Source organism: Stomoxys calcitrans, chromosome 1, assembly GCF_963082655.1.
Source record: "Stomoxys calcitrans chromosome 1, idStoCalc2.1, whole genome shotgun sequence".
In the NCBI taxonomy this organism is placed as follows: Eukaryota; Metazoa; Arthropoda; class Insecta; order Diptera; family Muscidae; genus Stomoxys; species Stomoxys calcitrans.
The window spans coordinates 204,455,024-204,477,537 of NC_081552.1; the positions used below are offsets into that span (position 1 = coordinate 204,455,024).

A 22,514-nucleotide genomic window follows, 5' to 3' on the forward strand; every position below is an offset into this window, starting at 1 on the left:
TTTGTACGATGATCAAGAATATAAAGGGTGACTTCTTAAGAGCTATAGGAAATTGTTGAGCGTGACTGCTCCTCAAATGGTCCAACCGCTTAGTCCAATTTTGGCAAATTCTTTCCAACATTTCGCCCGGTATCTCACGAATAAATGCTTCAATTTTGTCTTCCAATGCGTCAATTGAAGCGGGCTTATCTGTATAGACATGAGCTTTAACATAGCCCCACGACGAGGCTATTAATGACAGGATGTAAGAAGGAGGTCAGTATAGCTATTGGTATCACGACGGGACACATAGGACTACGAGCTCACTTATGTGATAAGGACGAGGCAATAGCATGTGTAGGGCATGCAGGGAAGATGATAAGACGTTGGAGCATTTCCTTTGTCATTGCCCGGCTTTCGCGTTTAACAGATACCGGGACACTACACCAGACATGAACCAACTTAGGGGAGTGGCATGGGAAGCATTTAAGAACTTTGTAAGTAGCACGGAATTCCTAACTAATATTTTCCATTTTCGAGCTTAGTTTTTTGTTGTATTTAGAGCTCGGACCAAATTTGGATATAGCTGCCATATAGACCGATCCTCCGATTTAGGGTCTTAGGACCATAAAAGCCACATTTATTTTCCGATTTTGCTGAAATTTAAGACAGTGAGTTGCGTTAGGCCCTTCGACATCCTCCGTCCAGATCGGTCCAAATTTGGATATAGCTGCCATATAGACCGATCCGCCGATTTAGGGTCTTAGGCCCATAAAAGCCATACTTATTATTCGATTTTGGTGAATTTAAGGACAGTGAGTTGTGTTGAGCCCTTCGACATCTTTCGTCATTTTAGCCCAGATCGGTCCAGATTTGGATATAGCTGCCATATATACCGATCCACCGATTTTGAGTCTTGGGCCCATAAAAGCCACATTTAATATCCGATTTTGCTGAAATTTGGGACAGTGACTTGTGTTAGGCCCTTCGACATCCTCCGTCAATATGGCTCAAATGTGTCCAGATTTAGATATAGCTGCCATATGAACCGATCCTCCGATTAAGGGTCTTAGGCCCATAATAGCCATATTTATTATCCGATTTTGCTGAAATTTCGGAGAGTGAGTTGTCTTAGACCATATAGACCGATCCGCCGATTTAGGGTCTTAGGCCCATAAAAGCCACACTTATTATTCGATTTTGGTGAATTTAAGGACAGTGAGTTGTGTTGAGCCCTTCCACATCCTTCGTCAATTTGGTTCAGATCGGTCCAGATTTGGATATAGCTGCCATATAGACCGATCATCAGATTAAGGGTCTTATTTTGTCGATTTTGCTGAAATTGGGGACAGTGAGTTGTGTTAGGTCCTTCGACTTCCTTCGTCAATTTGGTTCAGATCTGTCCAGATTTGGATATAGCTGCCATATAGACCGATCCTCCAATTTAGGGTCTTAAGCCCATAAAAGCAACATTTATTATCCGATTTTGCTGAAATTTGGGACGGGGAGTTGTGTTAGGCCCTTCGACATTATTCGTCAATTTGGCTCAGATCGGTCCAGATTTTGATATAGCTGCCATATAGACCGATATTCCGATTTAGGGTCTTAGGCCCATAAAAGGCGCATTGATTATCCGATGTCGCCGAAATTTGGGACAGTGAGTTCTGTTAGGCCCTTCGACATCCTTCTTCAATTACACTCAGATCGATCAAGATTTGGATATAGCTGCCATATAGACCGATATCTCGATTTAATGTTTTGTGCCCATAAAAGGAGCATTTATTGTCCGATGTTGCCGAAATTTGGCACAGAGAGTTAAGCTAAGCCCCTCCACATATTTCTGCAATTTGGTCTAGATCGATCAAGATTCGCATATAGCTGCCTTATAGACCGATATCTCGATTTAAAGTCTTGGCCCCAAAAAGAACGCATTTATAATCCGATTTAACTGAAATGTGACATGGTGATTTATGTTAGGCTTTTCGACATCCATATTGTATATGATTCAGATCGGTTTACTTTTAGATATAGCTACTAAAAATACCAATATTTTGTTAAACAGAATCGAACAATGACTTGTACTTATTAGTATTTGGTCCAAATCGGATCATATTTCGTCCAATTGTCCGGTCCCGAACGTGAAATTGAATATTCACCGAACTCGCCTCTCAATAAGTTCATTGTAATTCATGCTGAGTGGCATGTGCCACCATCTTGTTGATGGTGCCACATGTGTATTTCATCTTACAGTAACGCTCACCATTACGTTACGATTTGCATTAACTTTGAAGAAGTACGGTCCAATGATGCCACCAGCCCATAAACCGCACCAAACTGTAACTTTTTCTGGATGCATTGGTAGCTCTTGCAATGCTTCTGGCTGATTCGGTTCAGGTGTCGAGAAGACTTGTACAAGTCACAGTTTCAAACTTTAGGGAAAACGGGATATAAATGAGGAATGGCTTATGATCACAAATCGGTCCATTTGGCAGCTATATGCATATATGGTCTGATATGGACCATACGCTGTTCGGATACCGGATGGCTTAGTGCAATTCCATGTTCCAAATTTATAGCAAAATATGATCTGCTCTGAAACAAATTTGGTTCGGCCAAATTGGAAACTCTGTCCAACTCAGTGTTCTAAATTTCAGCGTAATGGGGAAATATGGCTTTTTATGAGATTAAGAATTTAAATCGGCATATCGGGCTATATAATAATTATATCTATATGAAGTCCGATCTGGACCATGTTCAGTTCAGACAAGAAAGCCTAGACCAAACCACTGTCTCAAATTTCGTGTAATAAATGTGATTCAGTAAATCGTATGTAGCAACTATACCCTAACATGTACCGACCTGGACCAAATTCGGTTTGGATGTTGACGGTCATATTAACACTCACTGTTCCAAATCGTATTGAGACCTGGTAATAAATGAGCTTAAGACCCTTAATAGGCAGATTGGTGTATAGGCCAACTAAAACTTGGTGCACTTGTTTGTAGCACCCAAAAGGAAGAGAGATAGACCCATTGGGTCTATCCCATTATTACACAGTACCTCCGTAATGGTGTAGTGTATGCAAATTCAACAAGAAAGGAACATCTTCCTGAAAAGACAACGAATGAAATCTGGCAACAGACACAGGTAGTGTGCTTAGGATATGACGAGAACATTTTCCAGCTACTGGTATTCAATTGTGTCGGCGACCAGGATGTTCCACTTAGACAGAATGAGGACTATAAAGAAGTAACTGAATAATAACAAGGCAGCAGGAGCCGATAGGTTACAGACTGAGTTTTAATTGCAGGTGGCCGGGTGATGAACTTAAGCTTGTCTGTGTGCAATCTGGCAAGAATGGAGACAAGACAGCAGTACACATTAGGACCACTATATAAATGGCATACTTCGGATCCAGTTTGAAGAGGGATTTGATCCCGTCTGCTATGTAGACGATACACATTGGGATAGAATCGTAAAAAATATGCCACTTGAACACGAATTCTTTGAAATTTGAAATAGTTTGAGCACGAGTTCTCGAAATGCAGCAGAAAAGTATTTTGGAAATCGGACCACAAATAAAGATTTGGCATTCGAAATAATTTTTCCAAATGCTTAGGTTATCAAATTTACGTCCCTGACAAGAGACACACGAACCACTTAGGGCACAGGACCACGCTAAGGACTCAGCTCTAACCATTTAAAATTTCAAAGTGATATCTATAACCACTCTTAAACGGCATCTTTACCGACAGTAAAATTGCCATAAGGGCAATAACAATCAGGACGGTAAGGTCACGAACAGTCTTGCAGTTTAAGAAGGAGATTAAGGCCTTCTCTGAGGATGGAAAAATCTGCATCGTTTGGGTGCCGGGCCATAACGTAAGGGTCAATGAATAGGCAGATGGTTTGGCGGTGAAGGCCAGAGGACTACCGTCAATAAACTTGGGTTAACCCGAAGCCTTTCGGGTCGACACAGTCCGAGTTAAGGGAGTGGGCGACGAATGCGCATGCAACATTGTGGAACAGCGAAATGGTCAGTACGACGGCGAAAACCCTATGGGAGGATCCAGATACTGAAAGGAAATAAGAAGGAGGTCAGTATAGCTAAAGGTATCAAAACGGTGCGGCAAGTGATAGCATGTGAAGAGAATGCGGGGAAGTTGATGAGACGTTGGAGCATTTCCTTTGTCATTACCCGGCTTTCGCGTCTAACAGATACCGGCACTTAGGTGGGGACACATTACCAGACATGAACCAACTTAGGGGAGTGGTATTGAAAACAGTTAACGATTTTGTAAGTAGCACGGAATTCGCGTATGTCGTATGAAGGATGCTTTCTTCATACGACTGGGCTAGACCTAGGAGTTTGAATGTTTACCCATAGTGAACTGAAATCTGCCTCTTTAGGAGGAAGATGAAGGTAGTCCAATTAGAGGCGACATGTTTCCCCAATATAACGATTTCCATACACAACATGGTACAATACTTGGATGTTATTCTGGATAGAAATCTGAACTGGAGGTCTCACATACAGGACCCTACTGAGAAGACTCACAGCTTTGCAGGTCGCTCTCTATGTAGTGTAAGCTCGAAATGGGTCCGATATTCCACTGGCTTTACAAAAGCGCAATTAGACTAATATTAACTCACGCCCCCGTAAAGTTGGTATAGGGCGATGGAAAAGAAGTGGAACGTTATGACATTTAAACAGGTTCAGAGGGCATGTTGCTGTCATGTGGCAATGGCGGGATAAAAGCTAGAGTACAGAGTGAGACTGAAGCCTGCATTGAGTACCCAGGGCTGAGATCAGTTTCCGACTGCCTGATCATAATACATTCCTGCGCAATCCCATGACAGCGGGTTGTACGTACCGTAATGACCCGATAGATTCCATCATCATCCATCACAACAACAACAACAGTCCTGCAAGCGGAGTTCCGGGCTATCACGGATTACGTGAGGTGGTATTGCATAAACGCAAGGACTTCAACTGTAAAAATGTTAACGGATAGTCAACTAGATCAGGGTTATAACAACAAGAACGGTAAGTTCACGAATTGGAGTGTAAGAAGGAGATTTACACCTTCTATGAGGAAGGAGATGGCACGATTCACATAATATGGGTGTCGGGCCACAGCGGAGTAAGGGGGAATGATAGCGCCGCCACAACAACAGTCCTGCAAGCGGATTTTCGGGCTAACACGGATTGTGTGAGGTGGTATTGCACATCCGCAAGGACGTCAACTGTAAAAATGTTAACGGATAGTCAACTAGACCTCAGGGTTATAACAACAAGGACGGTAAGTTCACAAATAATCTTGGAGTGAAAGAAGGAGATGGCACGATTCACATAAATATGGGTGTCGGGCCACAGCGGAGTAAAGGGGAATGATAGATAGGAAAGGAGGCCCCTTATCAGTGAGCTTAAACTTGAATCGGACTGCACTCATTGATAAGTGAGAAGTTTGTCCCTGTTCCTTCGTGGAATGTTCATATATTGGGTTGCCCAAAAAGTAATTGCGGATTATTTAAAAGAAATTAAATGCATTTTTAATAAAACTTAGAATGAACTTTAATCAAATATACTTTTTTTACACTTTTTTTCTAAAGCAAGCTAAAAGTTACAGCTGATAACTGACAGAAGAAAGAATGCAATTACAGAGTCACAAGCTGTGAAAAAATTTGTCAACGCCGACTATATGAAAAATCTGCAATTACTTTTTGGGCAACCCAATAGTTTATCATTCGTTGTCCAATTTCCGAAGTAAAATTCTTAAAAAATTGTACTTGCAGTACAAATGCTGCATAGCAACCACTGTACGACATAGTTGCATTTGTCGCTGAGTTATTTGTTGGCCTTTCATTTGGAATCCTTTCGTCAATTGTGCCATTTTTAAAAGAATGCTTCAATGCAAAAATTGAACCCTAATTATTTGCAGAATGTAAATTGCCATTGCATTAAGAAATAAGCCAAGACAAAGTAGAAAGTAGAAAAGAAAAAAAAGTAAAATGAAGCAACAAAACAATCGCTGTGGAACTTTAACGAAGTTTATGCACATTATGGTGGAATGTTCTCGTATAGCTTTGGTTCAGCCCATCATCAGCACATCTCGGTGCCATTTATTTATTTTTTGCTCTGAAGGTCTCTGAAGTTTAAGCGACGACAAGTGCACTGACAAAGGAATAAAAGACGGCAGCGACTGGCGAAAGGACAGACACAATATACCCCCATACGTGCATTTACTCAATGAAGTTTCATAGAAAGGCTTGATCGGTCGGTCGGTCTGTCTGTCTGTCTGTCTGTCAGCATAGGATTGGTTTACCAGGTTAGAGCTACTTTCAACTACCCGTAATTCACTTGAATTGTTCGTCATAACTGAGCCTGGCAATAAAATTAACAATAATGCCAAAGATGAGGACGACGATGATGACAAAGGAGTAGGTCGACTCAAATTACTTTCGTTTCGATTGAAAACGGCATATGTGTGCCTTCCTACATACATTGCAATATGTTTTCTTGTGGGGTTTCTCCTTTTTAATCATCATACCCTCTTCCTCATTATGGCGAATCCCATTGCAATGGCATCCAGTTTCCTTAAACATTTCACACAACCTTTCTTTTATAATTTCAGCGAAATTGTCCCATGGCTTACATTGTTGAAGCTCAAAGTCTGGATCCGAAAAGATTTGGGGAAAAAAAAAATTGTATTACTTTGGTACCGAGATTGTGGTCAAGGATAAAAATCTGCCGAGTGTCATGGACAAAGTTTCATTATGTTAGCATTTCATGTCATGTGTGGGCAAATGTAAACGAATACTTTAAAAAATATCATTTAATATGAACTTGATTAGGTTAAACGGAGGATGTATGACCGTAGGATAAGCTTACGCTGATAGAGTATCAGCATCGTTTATAACCATCCCATCTCAGACGGTGGTGACCACTACAAAGGCAGACAATGACAAGAATTCTAAGCAGAAACTCTATACCGGAGAGCTGTATGCACTTTAAAGGGTAATTTTTAAGAGCTATAGGAAAGTTTTTCAAAAAAAAAAAAAAACAAAAAGCATGAAATCTTTATTTGAATCGATAGTACGCTTAGTTCAATTTTGACATACTCTTTTCAACACTTCGGCCAGTATCTCACGAATAAGTGCTTCAATGTTGTCTTCCAATGCCTCGATTGAGATGGCTTGTCTGTATAGACATAAGCTTTCACAAAGCCCCACAAAAAATTGCCTAAAGGCTTTAAATTGTACGATCTAGGCGGCCAATTCACCGATCCGGAACGTGAAATAAAATGTTCACCAAACTCGCCTCTCAATAAGTCCATTGTTACGCGTACTGTGTGGCATGAGGCACCGTCTTGTTAAAACCACAAGTCAAGCTCTTGCATTTAGGGCAAAAGAAAAGTTGGATATCATCTCATGCTAGCGCTCACCATTCACAGTTACGTTACGATGCGCATCATCTTTAAAGAAGTACGGCCCAATGATGCCACCAGCCCATAAGCCGCATCAAACTGTGATTTTTTGTGGATGCATTGGTAGCTCTTGCAATGCTTCTGGCTGAACTTCACTCCAAAATCGACAATTCTGCTTTTTATGTACCCATTGAGACAAAAATGAGAAAAAAGACGTGTAAAGTAGGGCTAAAGTCGGGCGAAGCTGACTTTTTGATACCCTACACCAAATTGGATAAGCAGGCTAAGTCGTCGAATTGAAAAATTTGCTTACATTTAATATTTGGAGAAGATCGATTCATAAATGGGTTGCAAAGGCATTAAAACTGAAAATCGAGAGATGCATATTAATGGGAGCTATATCTAAAACTGAACAAATTTCTATGAAACTCATCAGTCATCAGAATAGCTATAAGTCAAAACCCTTGTGCCAAATTTTGTGAAGATCTGTTAACAAACGACTAAATTATTGAGTATTATTCAAAATCATATAAACCCATCTCCCGATTTGACTTCTTGAGCCCCGAAAAGCCTCAATTTTCATCCGAGTTGGCTGAAATTTGAAATAAGGAATTGAGTTATGACTTCCAAGCCCCCTTATAAATCGATCCCCGGATTTGAGTTCTTGAGCGCTTAGATGCCTCAATTTTCATCCGATTTGGATGAAATTTGAAATAAAGTCTGAAGTTATAACCTTTAACATCTAAGCCAAGTATAATCCGAATCGGTTAAGAAACATATATAGCTCCCGTTCCCCAAAATTGATTTCTAGAGCCCTCAGAAGCCTCAATTTTCATCCGATTGAGCTGAAATTTGGAACAACTATGATACGAATCGATCGATAAATAGACATAGACCCCTTATAAATTGATCCCCGGATTTGACTTCTTAAACCCTTAGATTTTCATCCGATTGGCCTGAAATTTGAAACAAAGACTTGAGTAATGACTTCCAACATCCGTGCCAAGTACGATCCGAATCGGTCTATAAATAGATATAGCCCCCATTAAAACCGATCCTTGGATTTGAATTCTTGAGCCTTTAGAAGCCTCAATTTTCATACGATTTGGCTGAAATTTGGTCCAAAAACCTATCTTATGACTTACAATATCATTGGCAAGTTTTATTCGGTCAATATGGTGATATAGGCCCCACCAAGGTATCGATATCCCGATATGACTTCTTGAGACCAAAATAGTTTCAGATCGAAATATCTAAATCTGAAGCGATTTTGATGAAATCTAGCAGATGTATTAAGATAGGTAACAAAACAATCCGTGACAAATTTTGTGCAGATCGGTTGAAAATTATAGTTACTACGGTCATTTAAGTGCACATTGAACGATACACATATATGGGAGCTATATCTAAACCTGAACCGATTTTTCAAAACCAATAGCGTTCTTCTTTGGGCCAAAGAAGTGACATGTGCAAAATTTCATGAAAATCGGACCAAAAAAATGCGACCTGTACCTTGATCACATGGACACGCATGGACAAGCAGACAGACAGACGGACATAGCTAAATCGAATAAGGAAGTAATTCTTAGGCGATCGCCACAGTGGTGGCATAGGGTATAAATATGGCCCCATGGGTGTTAGGGGTTGCCCTACCCCCAACAGGTCATGTTTACCGATTAGGATAATATGAGTATCTGCCGAAAAGAATTTGAGGGTAGAGTGCGAAATTGAGATAAAAATTTGACCCTCCATATGTGAGGGGCCATCCCACCCCCTAAGAACCCAAACATGGACAAGCACAGTGGGCCAAGCGGCGAAAACGGTTATTATCAGGTTATTGACCGATTTGAACCCAATTTAACACAATTGTTGGAAGTCATAGCGAAACACGGCATGCAAAATTTCATTTCAATCTGATAAAAATTGCACCCTCTAGAGGCTCAAGAAGTCTAGGCCGAAAATCGGTTTATAGGGCAGCTATATCAAAACATGGACCGATATGGCCCATTTACAATCCCAACCGACCTTTGCTAATAATAAGTATTTCTGCAAAATTTTAAGCGGCTAGCGTTGCTCCTTCGAAAGTTAGCGTGCTTTCGACAGACAGATGGACGGACGGACATGGCTAGATCTTTATGTGGTCTTAGACAAATTTTTCGAGGAGTTACAAACAGAATGACAAAATTAGTATTCTCCCATCATATGGTGGAGGGTAAAAAAAACACCACCACACAAAGTAAAGCACATGTGGTGGCTGGTTAGAAAGTTTTTTGTCTTGATTATGGATATATTGCCCAACAAAATAAATTGTTGCAGAAAAATTCACAAATTTCGTAGTTGTTTTTTCAACCAAAGTTGTTGCTTTTCAAAATTATTTTTATCTGTGAATATTACTATGTAGAAAATCAACTTGCTGATGCACATATCCTTATTTTGCCATTAAACGAATTGATGTTGCCCAATATTCAACATTAAGCCCTTTCATATTTTCCTACAAAGTGAACTGTTTCCACTTTGTTGCTAAGTGTGTCTCCCCTTTATCTACGCATCAGCGATCAATGATTGAAATGTTCACTTTTGACTTACCTGTGGAACCGCTATGGCTGTTATGGCCGTAAATTGCCTACAAATATAGAAAAGAAGAAAACGATAAAATCTTTTGGAGAGAGGATTAACCAAGTAATTTAAAGATCATTAAATGACTTTATTGATGTCTTACAATTTTTTATGGCTACCAACATCATTTCGTCAACATTTTCATTAAATTTAATTCAGCCAAAATGTGAAAAATTTACTCATAAAATATAATTTATAGTCTTCATCACATATCTAATCAATGGAATTAAAAACCAGATATAATAAATTCACTTTTATTACAGCCGCAAAAAGACGGTGGTGGGAGGATACTGACACAGATTAGTTGTAACCAGTAAAGAAAGGAAAGTCGGCGGAGCCGACCGTATAATAACCTACTCCGCTGAATATACGCTATACTTTAAATACATAGAACCAACGTCGAAATATAGTTCGACTTTAATATTGCAGATTTTTATACCCTTCACCATGAATTGGAGGTATACTAATCTAGTCATTCCGTTTGTAACACCTCGAAATATTGATCTAAGACCTTATAAAGTATATATATTCTGGATAGTCTCGACGTTCTGAGACCATTTAGCCAAGTCCGTCTGTCGAAATCATGATAGCTGTGGAACGCGTAAAGCCAGCCGCTTGAAATTTCGCACAGATACTTAGATATAGATCGTTGAGGATTGCAAATGGGCCATATCGATTCAGATTTAGATATAGCTTCCATGTAAACCGATCTCCCGATTTGACTTCTTTAGCCCTGGAAGCCATCACTTTCGTCCCATTTGGCTGACATTTTGCAGATAGTGATCTGTTATGACGGTTTAAATCGGTCTATAACCTGATATAGCTTCCATGTAAACCGATCTCCCGATTTGACTTCTTGAGCCACTGGAAGCCACAACTTTTGTCCGATTTGGCTACAATTTTGCGGATAGTCTAAAGTTATGGCTTCCAACAACTGTGACAAGTATGGTCCAAATCGGTTCATAATCTGACATAGCTTCCATATATGACTATCTTCTGATTGAACTTCTTGAGCCCCCGGAAGCCAAAATTTTTGTCCGATTTGGATGTGTTATGCCTTCCAAGACTGTGAAAAGTATGTCCTAAATTCCAATTCAGAGATGCCGCCTTCAAACCTTATGTTGGCGGTTGAAGCCGCTTTTGCTGGGAGAAGAGTCTCATTGCACATCACCAGATATGGCGAAGAATGGTTCGTGGACTAAGAATTCCGGGATTTGAATTACTCAAAGGTACGGCAGACAGAGAGCCTGTATTCTTACAAAGAGTAGTCTATTGAAGATTTAGTAGTAGCCAACCTTGATAGAAACAAGTCTCATTACCGACTGGCTTCCCTATATATGGCGCACTATTCAGAGATGCCGCCTTCAAACCTTATGTTGCTGGTTGAAGACGCTTCTGCAGGGTAGAAGAGCCTCATTGTAGGAAACGATGCTAATGCACATCACCAGATATGGGGAAGTTCGGATGTCAACGAAAGGGGTGAGCTGCTTATTGCAATCTGGCGATTTGTAATAAAGGGGATAAACCGATCTTTATTACCAGGAACAGGCAGGTGGTACTAGACATTACCTCTGTATCGGAAGATAAAAGCGCAAGAATACCCGACTGGGAAGTGTTGGATGACCACAGCTTCTCTGATCATCGTTATATTACTTTAAGCCTTAAAGAAAATACCAAAGAAATGGTCCCTCGACTAAACAGAAGAAAAGCGGATTGGGATAAATTTCGGCACGAATTCTGCACGTCTATCCCTTCTTGACCAGAAAAGAAAGTGGAAACTGCGGAGGATATTGACAAAATGGTCCAATGGATCACAAAGGCGCTGAATGACTCGCTTGTGTCAGCATGTCCTAATGCTAAGCCAAGGGGCAAACAGCGACCGCCATGGTGGACAGAGCTGGTTGGTCTAAAGAAAGACTGCAGAAAACTCTTCACACGATTGGCACATCGATAAGGCTGAGCTAAAAAAAAATATAAGGGCAAGCTGAGAAAGGTTCAGAACAAATCCCGGGTAGAATTCTGCAGCTCTATGGAGGATACATCTATGGCCTTTAGGCTAAGGAAGATTCTGTCCTCAAGACCTATTGCGGTGAGGTATATTCCGAAGTCAGAGAATGTATGGACAATGTCGAGTGAGGAAACACTAGAATTACTCTTTGATACATTTCCCGGGAAATTCTCCAACGGATAACGTGGCGCCAGTAGAGGTTGTCACTGGTATGTATTTGTCGGAGGTTATTTGAGATATGGTGTCTGAGCTGAAAATCTTTTGGGCAATAAGAAGTTTCGACTCTTTTAAGGCGCCAGACCTTGATGATGTATCACCGGTTGAATTACAAGATGTGTCTGATAGACTGGCTCCTAGGCTTAGGGAGATAAGCGCTGCTTGTATCAGAATGTCTTGAATACCTGTGGAATGGAGGGACACGAAGGTAAATTTCATTCCGGAAGCAGGAAAATCTTACCACACGAAGGTGAAAGATTTTCGTCCTATTAATCTGTAATCCTTTATGCCGGAGACTTTTGAGAGGTTGATAGAAACACATCTTAGGGCAAAAATCCCTGGAGATCGCCTGTCGCGGCAGCAGCATGCATATAGTCAAGGTAAATCCACTGAAACAGCCCTTCACGAATTAGTCGGCTACAAAGAAGGGTTCTCTCACTGTCAAGGAATATACAATGGTAGCATTTCTTGAGTCTGGTGACAGACCGTCACTTAAGCCTAACTTAATCTAACGATCCAAATCAGTCTATAACCTGATATAGCTCCCATGTAAACCGGTCCCTGATTTAACTTCTTGAGTTCTTACAAGACGCAATTTTTGTCCGATTGGGCTGAAATTTGCTGTGTTCTAATACGACTTTCAACAACTGTGCCAAACATGGTCCAAATCAGTCTAAAACCTGATATAGCTCCCATTTAAACCGGTCTCTCGATCATCCTTGTTCGGTTCCTAGAAGTTTTAATTTTTGCTGTGAAACCAGCAAAGTTTGGTATGTAGACTTAGTTTGTATAATTTTTTAGCAATATCCATGGTGGTGGGTTTTGAAGATTCGGGCTGTACAGTGGTGGGCGCCACGGTCGAGCTGTGACCGACCTACGATGTCGATGTCGTCGGCATAGAAGGGCGATTGTTCTCTTGTGATTAGTGTGTCATATCTATTCACATCTTCATCTCGTATAAACTTCTCCAGCAGGATATTAAAGAGATCACACGATAAGCTGTCTCCTTGTCTGAAACTTCATTTGGTGTTGACTGGTCCGGAAAATTCTTTCCTTTTCTTACTGAAGAACGCAGAGTGCTATATTGCGGGGACACCAAACTCAGACATGACTTGAAATACGGTTCAACGTATAGGGCTGTCGAAAGCGACTTTGTGGCCAACAAAGAGATGGTAGATGTTGATTTGTTCTTCTCCGGCCTTTTACAGGATTTGTCGCAGAGTGAACATCTGGTCCAGGGTGGTTTTACCAGTTCTAAAGTTGCATTGAAAGGCTCCAATTATCTCATTGATTTTAGGTTTCAATCTTTCACACAGTACGCTCGAGAGTATGCGAGGAGACTTATTCCTCTGTAGTTGGCCCTACAGAGTTTTGTCTCCTTTCTTGTGTACGGGACATAGTATGCTGAGGTTCCAAACATCGGGTATGCGTTCTTCTAGCCAGATTGCGCAGATAAATTAATGCAGACGCCTTATCATCATGTCGCCTCCGGTCTTATATAGTTCAGGGGGCAACCCGTCGGATCCTGCTGCCTTGTTGTTCTTCAGACGGGTCACAGCTACTTGGACCTCAGTCTTACTAGGAGGTAAACATTCTATACCATCATCAGGGATTGGTTCTGCGGTATCCTCTTCGCCGCAAACGTGGGACAATAGGAGTTGGGAAAAATGTTCTTTCCATATCCTCAGCACACTATCTGTATCAGTTACAAGATTTCCTTCGTCGTCTCTGCAGGAGAATGTGACCGCACCAAAGCCATCGGTTTGTTGTTTAATTCTTTGGTAGAATTTCCGGACTTCATTCTGACTCCTGTCCATCTCAATTCGCTAACACTCACGTCTTTCCATTTCCTTCTTCTTTCTGCGGAATAGACGTTTCTCTTTTCTCCCGATACCTCTCCTTCATCTGGCGCAATGCAGGGTTGCTCTGCATACTGCATTCTTGACTTCAGCAGCATCTCGACACTGTTGGTCGTACCATGAGCTTCTTGGGGGAAGATTCCGGTACCCGGTGCGGAATAGACGTTTCTCCTCTCTCCTTTTTTCCCGATACCGTTCCTTCATCTGGCGCGTTGCAGGGTTGCTCTGCATGCTGCATTCTTGGCTTCAGCAGCATCACGACACTGTTGGTCGTACCATAAGTTTCTGGGGGGAGGATTCCGGTACCCAGTTGGGTCAGTCGAATGGAGTATGCCATTGCCATCTGTTGTGTTCACAGCTTTTCAATATCCAGCTTCCGCGCAATGACAAATCGTATTTTCCTCTCCATGCTCAAACGGCTGCGAACCTTTACTGGAACAACGTAATGATCCGAATCTATGTTCGCTCCTGGGATAGCTGTGAGCACCACACAGTCTGGAACATTGAGCTCCGATTTGTGTGGTATTCTTTGCTGTCACGAGAAGCTTAACTGCCAGCTACTGGGCGCGTCCACATGCTGCGGATAGTGGAATGCTCCATACGTAGAGATGGGTTTCTACCGGGTAAATACCCAACGCTTGGGTATTTATTGGGGTATTTATAATTTTGCAGATATCTTGGGTACAAAAACAGTTTGGAAAATTTTTTTGATGATCTCGTATTCTTTGTATATAAACCTGATCTTCTGATCTCAAAAAATCGGATTTTAGTTCTATATAGCCGCTATATAGACCGATCTCCAGATTTAAAGTATTGAGGCAATAAATTTGTCATTTTTCATCCGATTTCGATGAAATTTGGCCCAGTGAGTTCTGGTGGACCCTACCAATTTTTGTGAAGTGTGGTTCAAATCGGACTATATTTGGATAAAGCTGCCCTATAGACCGACCGCCCGATCTCCCCATATAGAGTATTGGGGCACAGTGGACACCTACCGATATCTGTGAAGTGTGGTTCAAATCGGACTATATTTGGATAAAGCTGCCCTATAAACCGACCGCCCGATCTCCCAATATAGGGTATTGAGGCACAGTGAGTTCTGGTGGACCCCTACAAATTTTTGCGAAGTGTTGTTCAAATCAGACTAAATTTGGATAAAGCTGCCCGATCTCCGGATATAGGGTATTGAGGCACCGTGAGTTCTGGTAGACCCTTACCTATTTCTGCGAAGTGTGGTTCATATCGGACTATATTTGGATATAGCTGCCCTATAGACCGACCGGTCGAACTCCCGATATAGGGTATTGAGGCTATAAAAGATCCATTTATAACCCGAAATCGATGAAATTGGGCACAGTGTGTTCTGGTAGACCTCTACCCATTACTGTCAAATGTGGTCCAGATCGGACCATATTTGGATATAGCTGTCATATAGACCGATCTCCCGATATAGTGTAATGAGCCAATAAAAGGAGCATTTGTCATCCTATTGCGATGAAATTTGGCACAGCTTCACTTGGTTTCTACGGCAACTTTTGCACAAAGAGCAATACCAGTCACGTAAAGAAATTAAAAACGCAGACTTTTAATTGCAATTGTGATGTCTTAAATGAGCCGAAAATTTTATTTGTCACTCTCGCCGCAGACTACTATAAGAAAAAACTTAAAAAATATGTCAGTGCTAGTCTTTCTTGTACATTAACTTTATCGCAATTATATATTAAAGACATTTGTCGTTAGTTTCAGCATGCATACGCATCTAGGTAAACACATTGGAGAAAAACGAAAAATTAGCAAAAACACTTAGCAACAAAAATCAAACTCAAATAGAAAGTTAGTGGCCCGTCCGTTACCAGATTGTAACTGCGGCAAAGACTTTTCCAACGCTAGAAAACTAAAGTAGAGCGGAGTGGTGCAAAGTGGAGCGACGTATTTAAGAGCAAGTAAGCGACCATGGTTAAATTAATATAAAAGACAATAGCTACAAATTATAATCAATTACTGGTAATGAATTGTCTACAATTTGTTGTTGCATGATATCTGCACATTAATTAAAATTGAAACAGATCCAGATACTCTTGCGCACTGCTGCCACTCGAAAATCGTAGCGAAACGTTGTGGGTCGTAGAGCCAGCCGCATGGCGCATTAAAGGCGTTGGAGTTGGAGGCGACAGCAGCGCCTGCGTTTGTGGCGTTAGCAGAAACCGCAGCAACGTTATCAACAGTCCACCACACATTTCAAATTTTTGTAATTTGACTTTAGCGCTGTCAGGCATATATTTCATAGGCCGTACGTATACTATCTTCAGCATGATAGCTTTTTCTTCCACTTTACGCCTTTGCGTCTATCTGCCTCCCACAATCTTCTTTATAGTCAACTTCATATGGCTGGTTAACAGAAAGCGCAAGAGGAAGCCGAAGCGGGAGCGGTTGACCGGCGTTATACTAGGCTCTGTGTGTTAATTTAATTATAGCGCTTCATTGTTTTCATTTTTCGCTTTTATTTAGGAATTCCTCCTTCACAACATTGGTTTGAAAATGACGACGAAATTGAGTGAAGAATTTGGTCCCCCACTTTGTTATTGTTCCTATTTTTAGTGCTGTTGATAGTAGTACAGCATTTTATTCTTGTTCTTATTAAAATATATAATTATAATTGGCAATTGTGCTCAAAACATGTATTAATGCCTTTAAGTTCAGTCAGATCGAAATTGTAATGCCCTTCGCCATGGCTAACATTGGCCAGACTCACAAGGCAACACTGCAAGCAAAACAAGTAAAAAGGCGTTAAGTTCGGACGGGCCGAACTTTGGATACCCACCACCTAGGGTATATATGTAAACCACCTTTCATCATAATCCAGTGAAAAATGTATAATTTAAGCCCCCATAGCAGCTCTACCGAAAAATGGTCCAAATCCAAACTCACTGTCCCAAATTTCTGCGAAATCGCATAATAAAAGCGGCTTTTATGGGCCCAAGACCTTAAATCGAGAGATCGGTTTATATGGCGGCTACATCCAAATCTGGACCGATCTGGAGCAAATTGTCGAAGCGCCTAACATAACTCACTGTCCCAAATTTTGGCTTAATCGGACAATAAATGCGTCTTTTATGAGCCCACGACCTTAAATCAAGAGATCGGTCTATATAGCAGCTATATCCAAATCTGAACCGATATATGCCATATTACAGAAAGATGTCGAAGGGCCTAACACAACTCACTGTCCCAAATTTCGGCGATATCGGACAATAAATGCAACTTTTATGGGCCCAAAACCTTACATCTAGAGATCGGTCTATATGGCAGCTATATCCAAATCTGGACTGATCTGAGCCAAATTGAAGAAGGATGTCGAAGGGCCTAAGATAACTCACTGTCCCAAATTTCAGCGAAATCGGATAATAAAAGCGGCTTTTATGGCCCCAAGACCTTAAATCGAGAGATCGGTCTATATGACAGCTATATCCAAATCTGGACTGATATATGTCATATTACAGAAAGATGTCGAAGGGCCTAACACAACTCACTGTCCCAAATTTCGGCGATATCGGACAATAAATGCGACTTTTATGGGCCCAAAACCTTACATCTAGAGATCGGTCTATATGGCAGCTATATCCAAATCTAGACTGATCTAAGCCAAATTGAAGAAGGATGTCGAAGGGCCTAAGATAACTCACTGTCCCAAATTTCAGCGAAATCGGATAATAAAAGCGGCTTTTATGGGCCCAAGACCTTAAATCGAGAGATAGGTCTATACGGCAGCTATATTCAAATCTGGACCAATCTGGGCCAAATTGAAGAACGATGTCGAGGGGCCAAACATAACTCACTGTACCAAATTTCAGCGAAATTGGATAATAAATGTGGCTTTTATGGGCCCAAAACCTTACATCTAGAGATCGGTGTATATGGCGGCTATATTCAAATCTGGACCGATCTGGACCAAATTGAAGAAGGATGTCGAAGGGTCTAACACAACTCACTGTCCCAAATTTCGGCGAATCGGACAATAAATGCGTCTTTTATGGGCCCAACACCTTAAATCGAGAGATCGGTCTATATGGCAGCTATACCCAAATGTGGACCGATCTGGGCCATATTACAGAAATATGTCGAGGGGCCTAACATAACTCACTGTCCCAAATTGAAGTAAAATCGGATTATAAATGTGGCTTGTACGGGCCTAAGAGCCTAAATCGGCAGATCGGTCTACATGGGGGCTATATCAAGATATAGTCCGATATAGCCCATCTTCGAGCTTTACCTGCTAATGGACAAAAAAAGAATCTGTGCAAAGTTTCAGCTCAATATCTCTATTTTTAAAGACTGTAGCGTGATTTCAACAGACAGACGGACAGACATGGCTAGATCGTCTTAGATTTTTACTTCATAGGGTCGGAAATGGATATTTCGATGTGTTGTAAACGGAATGACAAAATGAATATGCCCCCATCCTTCGGTGGTGGGTATAAAAATAGAACGTTGTTTGTATTTCGATAGACTTAAACAATTATTCGTTTACCAGACCAATAATTATTTTCTTGAGTCTCTCTTACTAGTGAGAGTGAATATTTGAGAGTAGAGACACAATCTCATCACTTACATTTTTTTTATTCTTTGTCTGAGCGATTATTTCTTTTTGAATGGTAAACTCGGAAAGTGACATTTTTTAAAGTTTCGTCTTTGGAAGAAAAATGTCCAATAACAATACCATTAGGGCCATAGGCAAATGGCGCCAGGCACAAGCGATCATTTCTTTTTGAATGGTAAACTCGACAAGTGACATTTTTTAAAGTTTCGACTTTGGAAGAAAAATCTCCAATAACAATACCATTAGGGCCATAGACAAATGGCGCCAGGCACAAGAAATCACTTTTTGAATGGTAAACTCGGAAAGTGAAATTTTTTAAAGTTTCGCCTTTGGAAGAAAAATATCCAATAACAATACCATTAGGGCCATAGACAAATGGCGCCAGGCACAAGAAAGCATTGTACATTGTTTGGTAAGTATTTGAAGAAGCGAGAACAACAACTCCCATAAGTATTTTTTTGTATACCCTCCAACATAGGATGGGGGGTATACTACAATAATTTCGTCATTCATTTCGTCATTGATATGAAACCCAATAAAGCATACAAAGGATGATTTTAAGCTTTAATTTTTTTGGCAACACTGGTTTAAACAGCTCACGCACGTTTCGTGTTTTGTTTCACTGTCAAACATCTTCAGTCCCCCAAGTTATTTGAACCCAAAATCTTATACCTATCGTGTTTCTGGGGTACCATCGCTTGCACACATCTTCGAGATCTGACGTTTTTGAAAATTGGGGTAAGGGGGAGGGTCCGCCACAATTTCATTTCTATAGGAAATTTTGTCAAAATTTCATTTCTATAGGAAATTTTGTCAAAATTTTATTTCTATAGGAAATTTTGTCAAAATTTCATTTCTTTAGGAAATTTTGTCAAAATTTCATTTCTATAGGAAATTTTGTCAAAATTTCATTTCTATAGGAAATATTGTCAAAATTTCATTTCTACAGGAAATTTTGTCAAAATTTCATTTCTGTAGGAAATTTTGTCAAAATTTCATTTCTATAGGAAATTTTGTCAAAATTTCATTTCTTTAGGAAATTTTGTCAAAATTTCATTTCTTTAGGAAATTTTGTCAAAATTTCATTTCTTTAGAAAATTTTGTCAAAATTTCATTTCTTTAGAAAATTTTGTCAAAATTTCATTTCTATAGGAAATTTTGTCAAAATTTCATTTCTATAGGAAATTTTGTCAAAATTTCATTTCTTTAGGTAATTTTGTCAAAATTTCATTTCTTTAGGAAATTTTGTCAAAATTTCATTTCTATGGGAAATTTTGTCAAAATTGCATTTCTATAGGAAATTTTGTCAAAATTTCATTTCTATAGGAAATTTTGTCAAAATTTCATTTCTATAGGAAATTTTGTCAAAATTTCATTTCTATAGGAAATTTTGTCAAAATTTCATTTCTATAGGAAATTTTGTCAAAATTTCATTTCTATAGGAAATTTTGTCAAAATTTCATTTTATAGGAAATTTTGTCAACATTTCATTTCTATAGGAAATTTTATCAAAATTTCATTTCTATAGGAAATTTTGTCAGAATTTCATTTCTATGGGAAATTTTGTAAAAATTTCATTTCTATGGGAAATTTTGTAAAAATTTCATTTCTATGGGAAATTTTGTCAAAATTTCATTTCTATAGGAAATTTTATCAAAATTTCATTTCTATAGGAAATTTTGTCAGAATTTCATTTCTATGGGAAATTTTGTAAAAATTTCATTTCTATGGGAAATTTTGTAAAAATTTCATTTCTATGGGAAATTTTGTCAAAATTTCATTTCTATGGGAAATTTTGTCAAAATTTCATTTCTATGGGAAATTTTGTAAAAATTTCATTTCTATGGGAAATTTTGTCAAAATTTCATTTCTATGGGAAATTTTGTCAAAATTTCATTTCTATAGGAAATTTTGTCAAAATTGCATTTCTATAGGAAATTTTGTCAAAATTTCATTTCTATAGGAAATTTTGTCAAAATTTCATTTCTATAGGAAATTTTGTCAAAATTTCATTTCTATAGGAAATTTTGTCAAAATTTCATTTCTATAGGAAATTTTGTCAAAATTTCATTTCTATAGGAAATTTTGTCAAAATTTCATTTCTATAGGAAATTTTGTCAAAATTTCATTTCTATAGGAAATTTTGTCAAAATTTCATTTCTATAGGAAATTTTGTCAAAATTTCAATTCTATAGGAAATTTTGTCAAAGTTTCATTTCTATGGAAAATTTTATTTTTTTTCTTTTATTTCTTAAGCAATTGGTCCAAACAGTAATTGCGTACAATTTTATTTCTACAAAAAGTTTATTTTCTGTCTGGCAAAATAATATTTCTATCGAACGTGTTGTCAACATTTCATTTCTAAGAAAATTTTAAATGTTTTTCTATAGGAAATTTGTCAAGGTATTATTTTCATAGAGAACTATGTCGAACTGTTACATCTATGGATTTTTTTTTGTAATAATTTTAATTTTTTAAAAACTTCTGTCAAAGTTTTTATTTATATGTACCATTTTTTATTGTTTTTTTTTTTTTTTTTTTTTTGTATATAAAACTTGCTAAAATTGTTATTTAGTTTAATTTTTCATTTTGTGAAAATTCAGTTTTTATTAACATTGATAATTTTAAAGGAATTTATTTCGCCAATTTTTTCCTTTCTGTTTAAATTAATTATGTACTTTGTTTAACATCTACTTATGTCAAAAGCATTTGGCAATGCTTTCTGGCTTTCTTGAGCAAAAATTCCAAAAATGTATTCCTCCCCTTGGTGAAACTATTTTAAAAACATACAAATGGTAACTCTATACATTCGCGCACATTTTGCTTTGTTGATAATTGTCCATTCCCTCATTTCATGAACTTTCGTTGATTGCTACTATGCCTCCCTTACTTACCTCAAATGCACGAATACAAGAATAACAAAACACGCTGGTCTTTCTGCTGTGGCTGTGCAAAACAAAAACACTAAATACCGCACAACACTATGAAGCGAAGCAAAGCAAACACACCGAGCCACAAAGCAGTATTCTGTTTTTTGGTTTTTGTACAATTGCAGCTTATTTTTGTTGAAATTCACAAATCTTTCAATTCACTCACAAACTGTAATGTTTTCTTGCAATTGATATGCAATTTTTATTCAATTTCGTTTAGTTTTTACCGTGTTTTATTTAATTTAATTCAAGCAATTGTGAAATTACGACAAACGCAACAAATCGGTAGAAGTTAACTGAAAGAGAAACGTCAAATTTAGCATGAACACAAATCCACAACAACAGAGAGCCATTTGCCACGAAAGTGAAGCGGAGAGAGAGAGAGCAAAAACATTTGTTTACAACTGCGCTGCCCTTAATTTGTGGCTGGGTTTAAGTGATGCATACGTAGCTGTTGGGAAAAACGCTTTCTAGAAATGTTTTTTAGTTAAAGGGAAGTCAAGCAGCCAAACAACAAAAACACGGGGTTAAAACAAATAATGTACAAATTAGGTACGCCAAATTAATAGTCATTTGTCTTAAGAAAAAAATATAGGAAAAAAAGTGAAATACTTAGTAGATTATTCTTTAAATAAAGAATAAAAACAAAATTTTATGATCTTTAGTTGCCAGAATACAGCACGTTATAAAGTTTAAAGTACATTTGATAGGAAATTAAATCTTGCAAAAATGTTGAGCAAAAAGATTTTTTTTTAGTTAATTTTTTAAAGAATCTGGGTATTATATAAATCGAAGTGTGTTTGTTTCTCTGTTTTTATATCTGTTTGTTTGCTCCGAATAGACTCGAAAACGGCTGAACAGATTTTCTTGAAATTTTCACAG

The 22,514-nt window shown here is 38.8% G+C and overlaps 1 protein-coding gene across 1 annotated transcript in view; it reads right to left on the minus strand.

Annotated features, from left to right (window-relative positions):
• LOC106092845 (DNA-directed RNA polymerase II subunit RPB9) overlaps positions 1 to 21,933 on the minus strand; it is a 48,746-nt gene extending 26,813 nt beyond the window's left edge. Inside the window, exons 1-2 of the mRNA XM_013259773.2 lie at positions 21,597 to 21,933; positions 9,993 to 10,029 (exon numbers count right to left, since the gene is read on the minus strand). The gene's annotated coding sequence lies outside the window, so the exon portion shown is untranslated. The remainder of the gene's footprint in view (positions 1 to 9,992; positions 10,030 to 21,596) is intronic.
• Between the last annotated feature and the right edge of the window lie 581 nt (positions 21,934 to 22,514).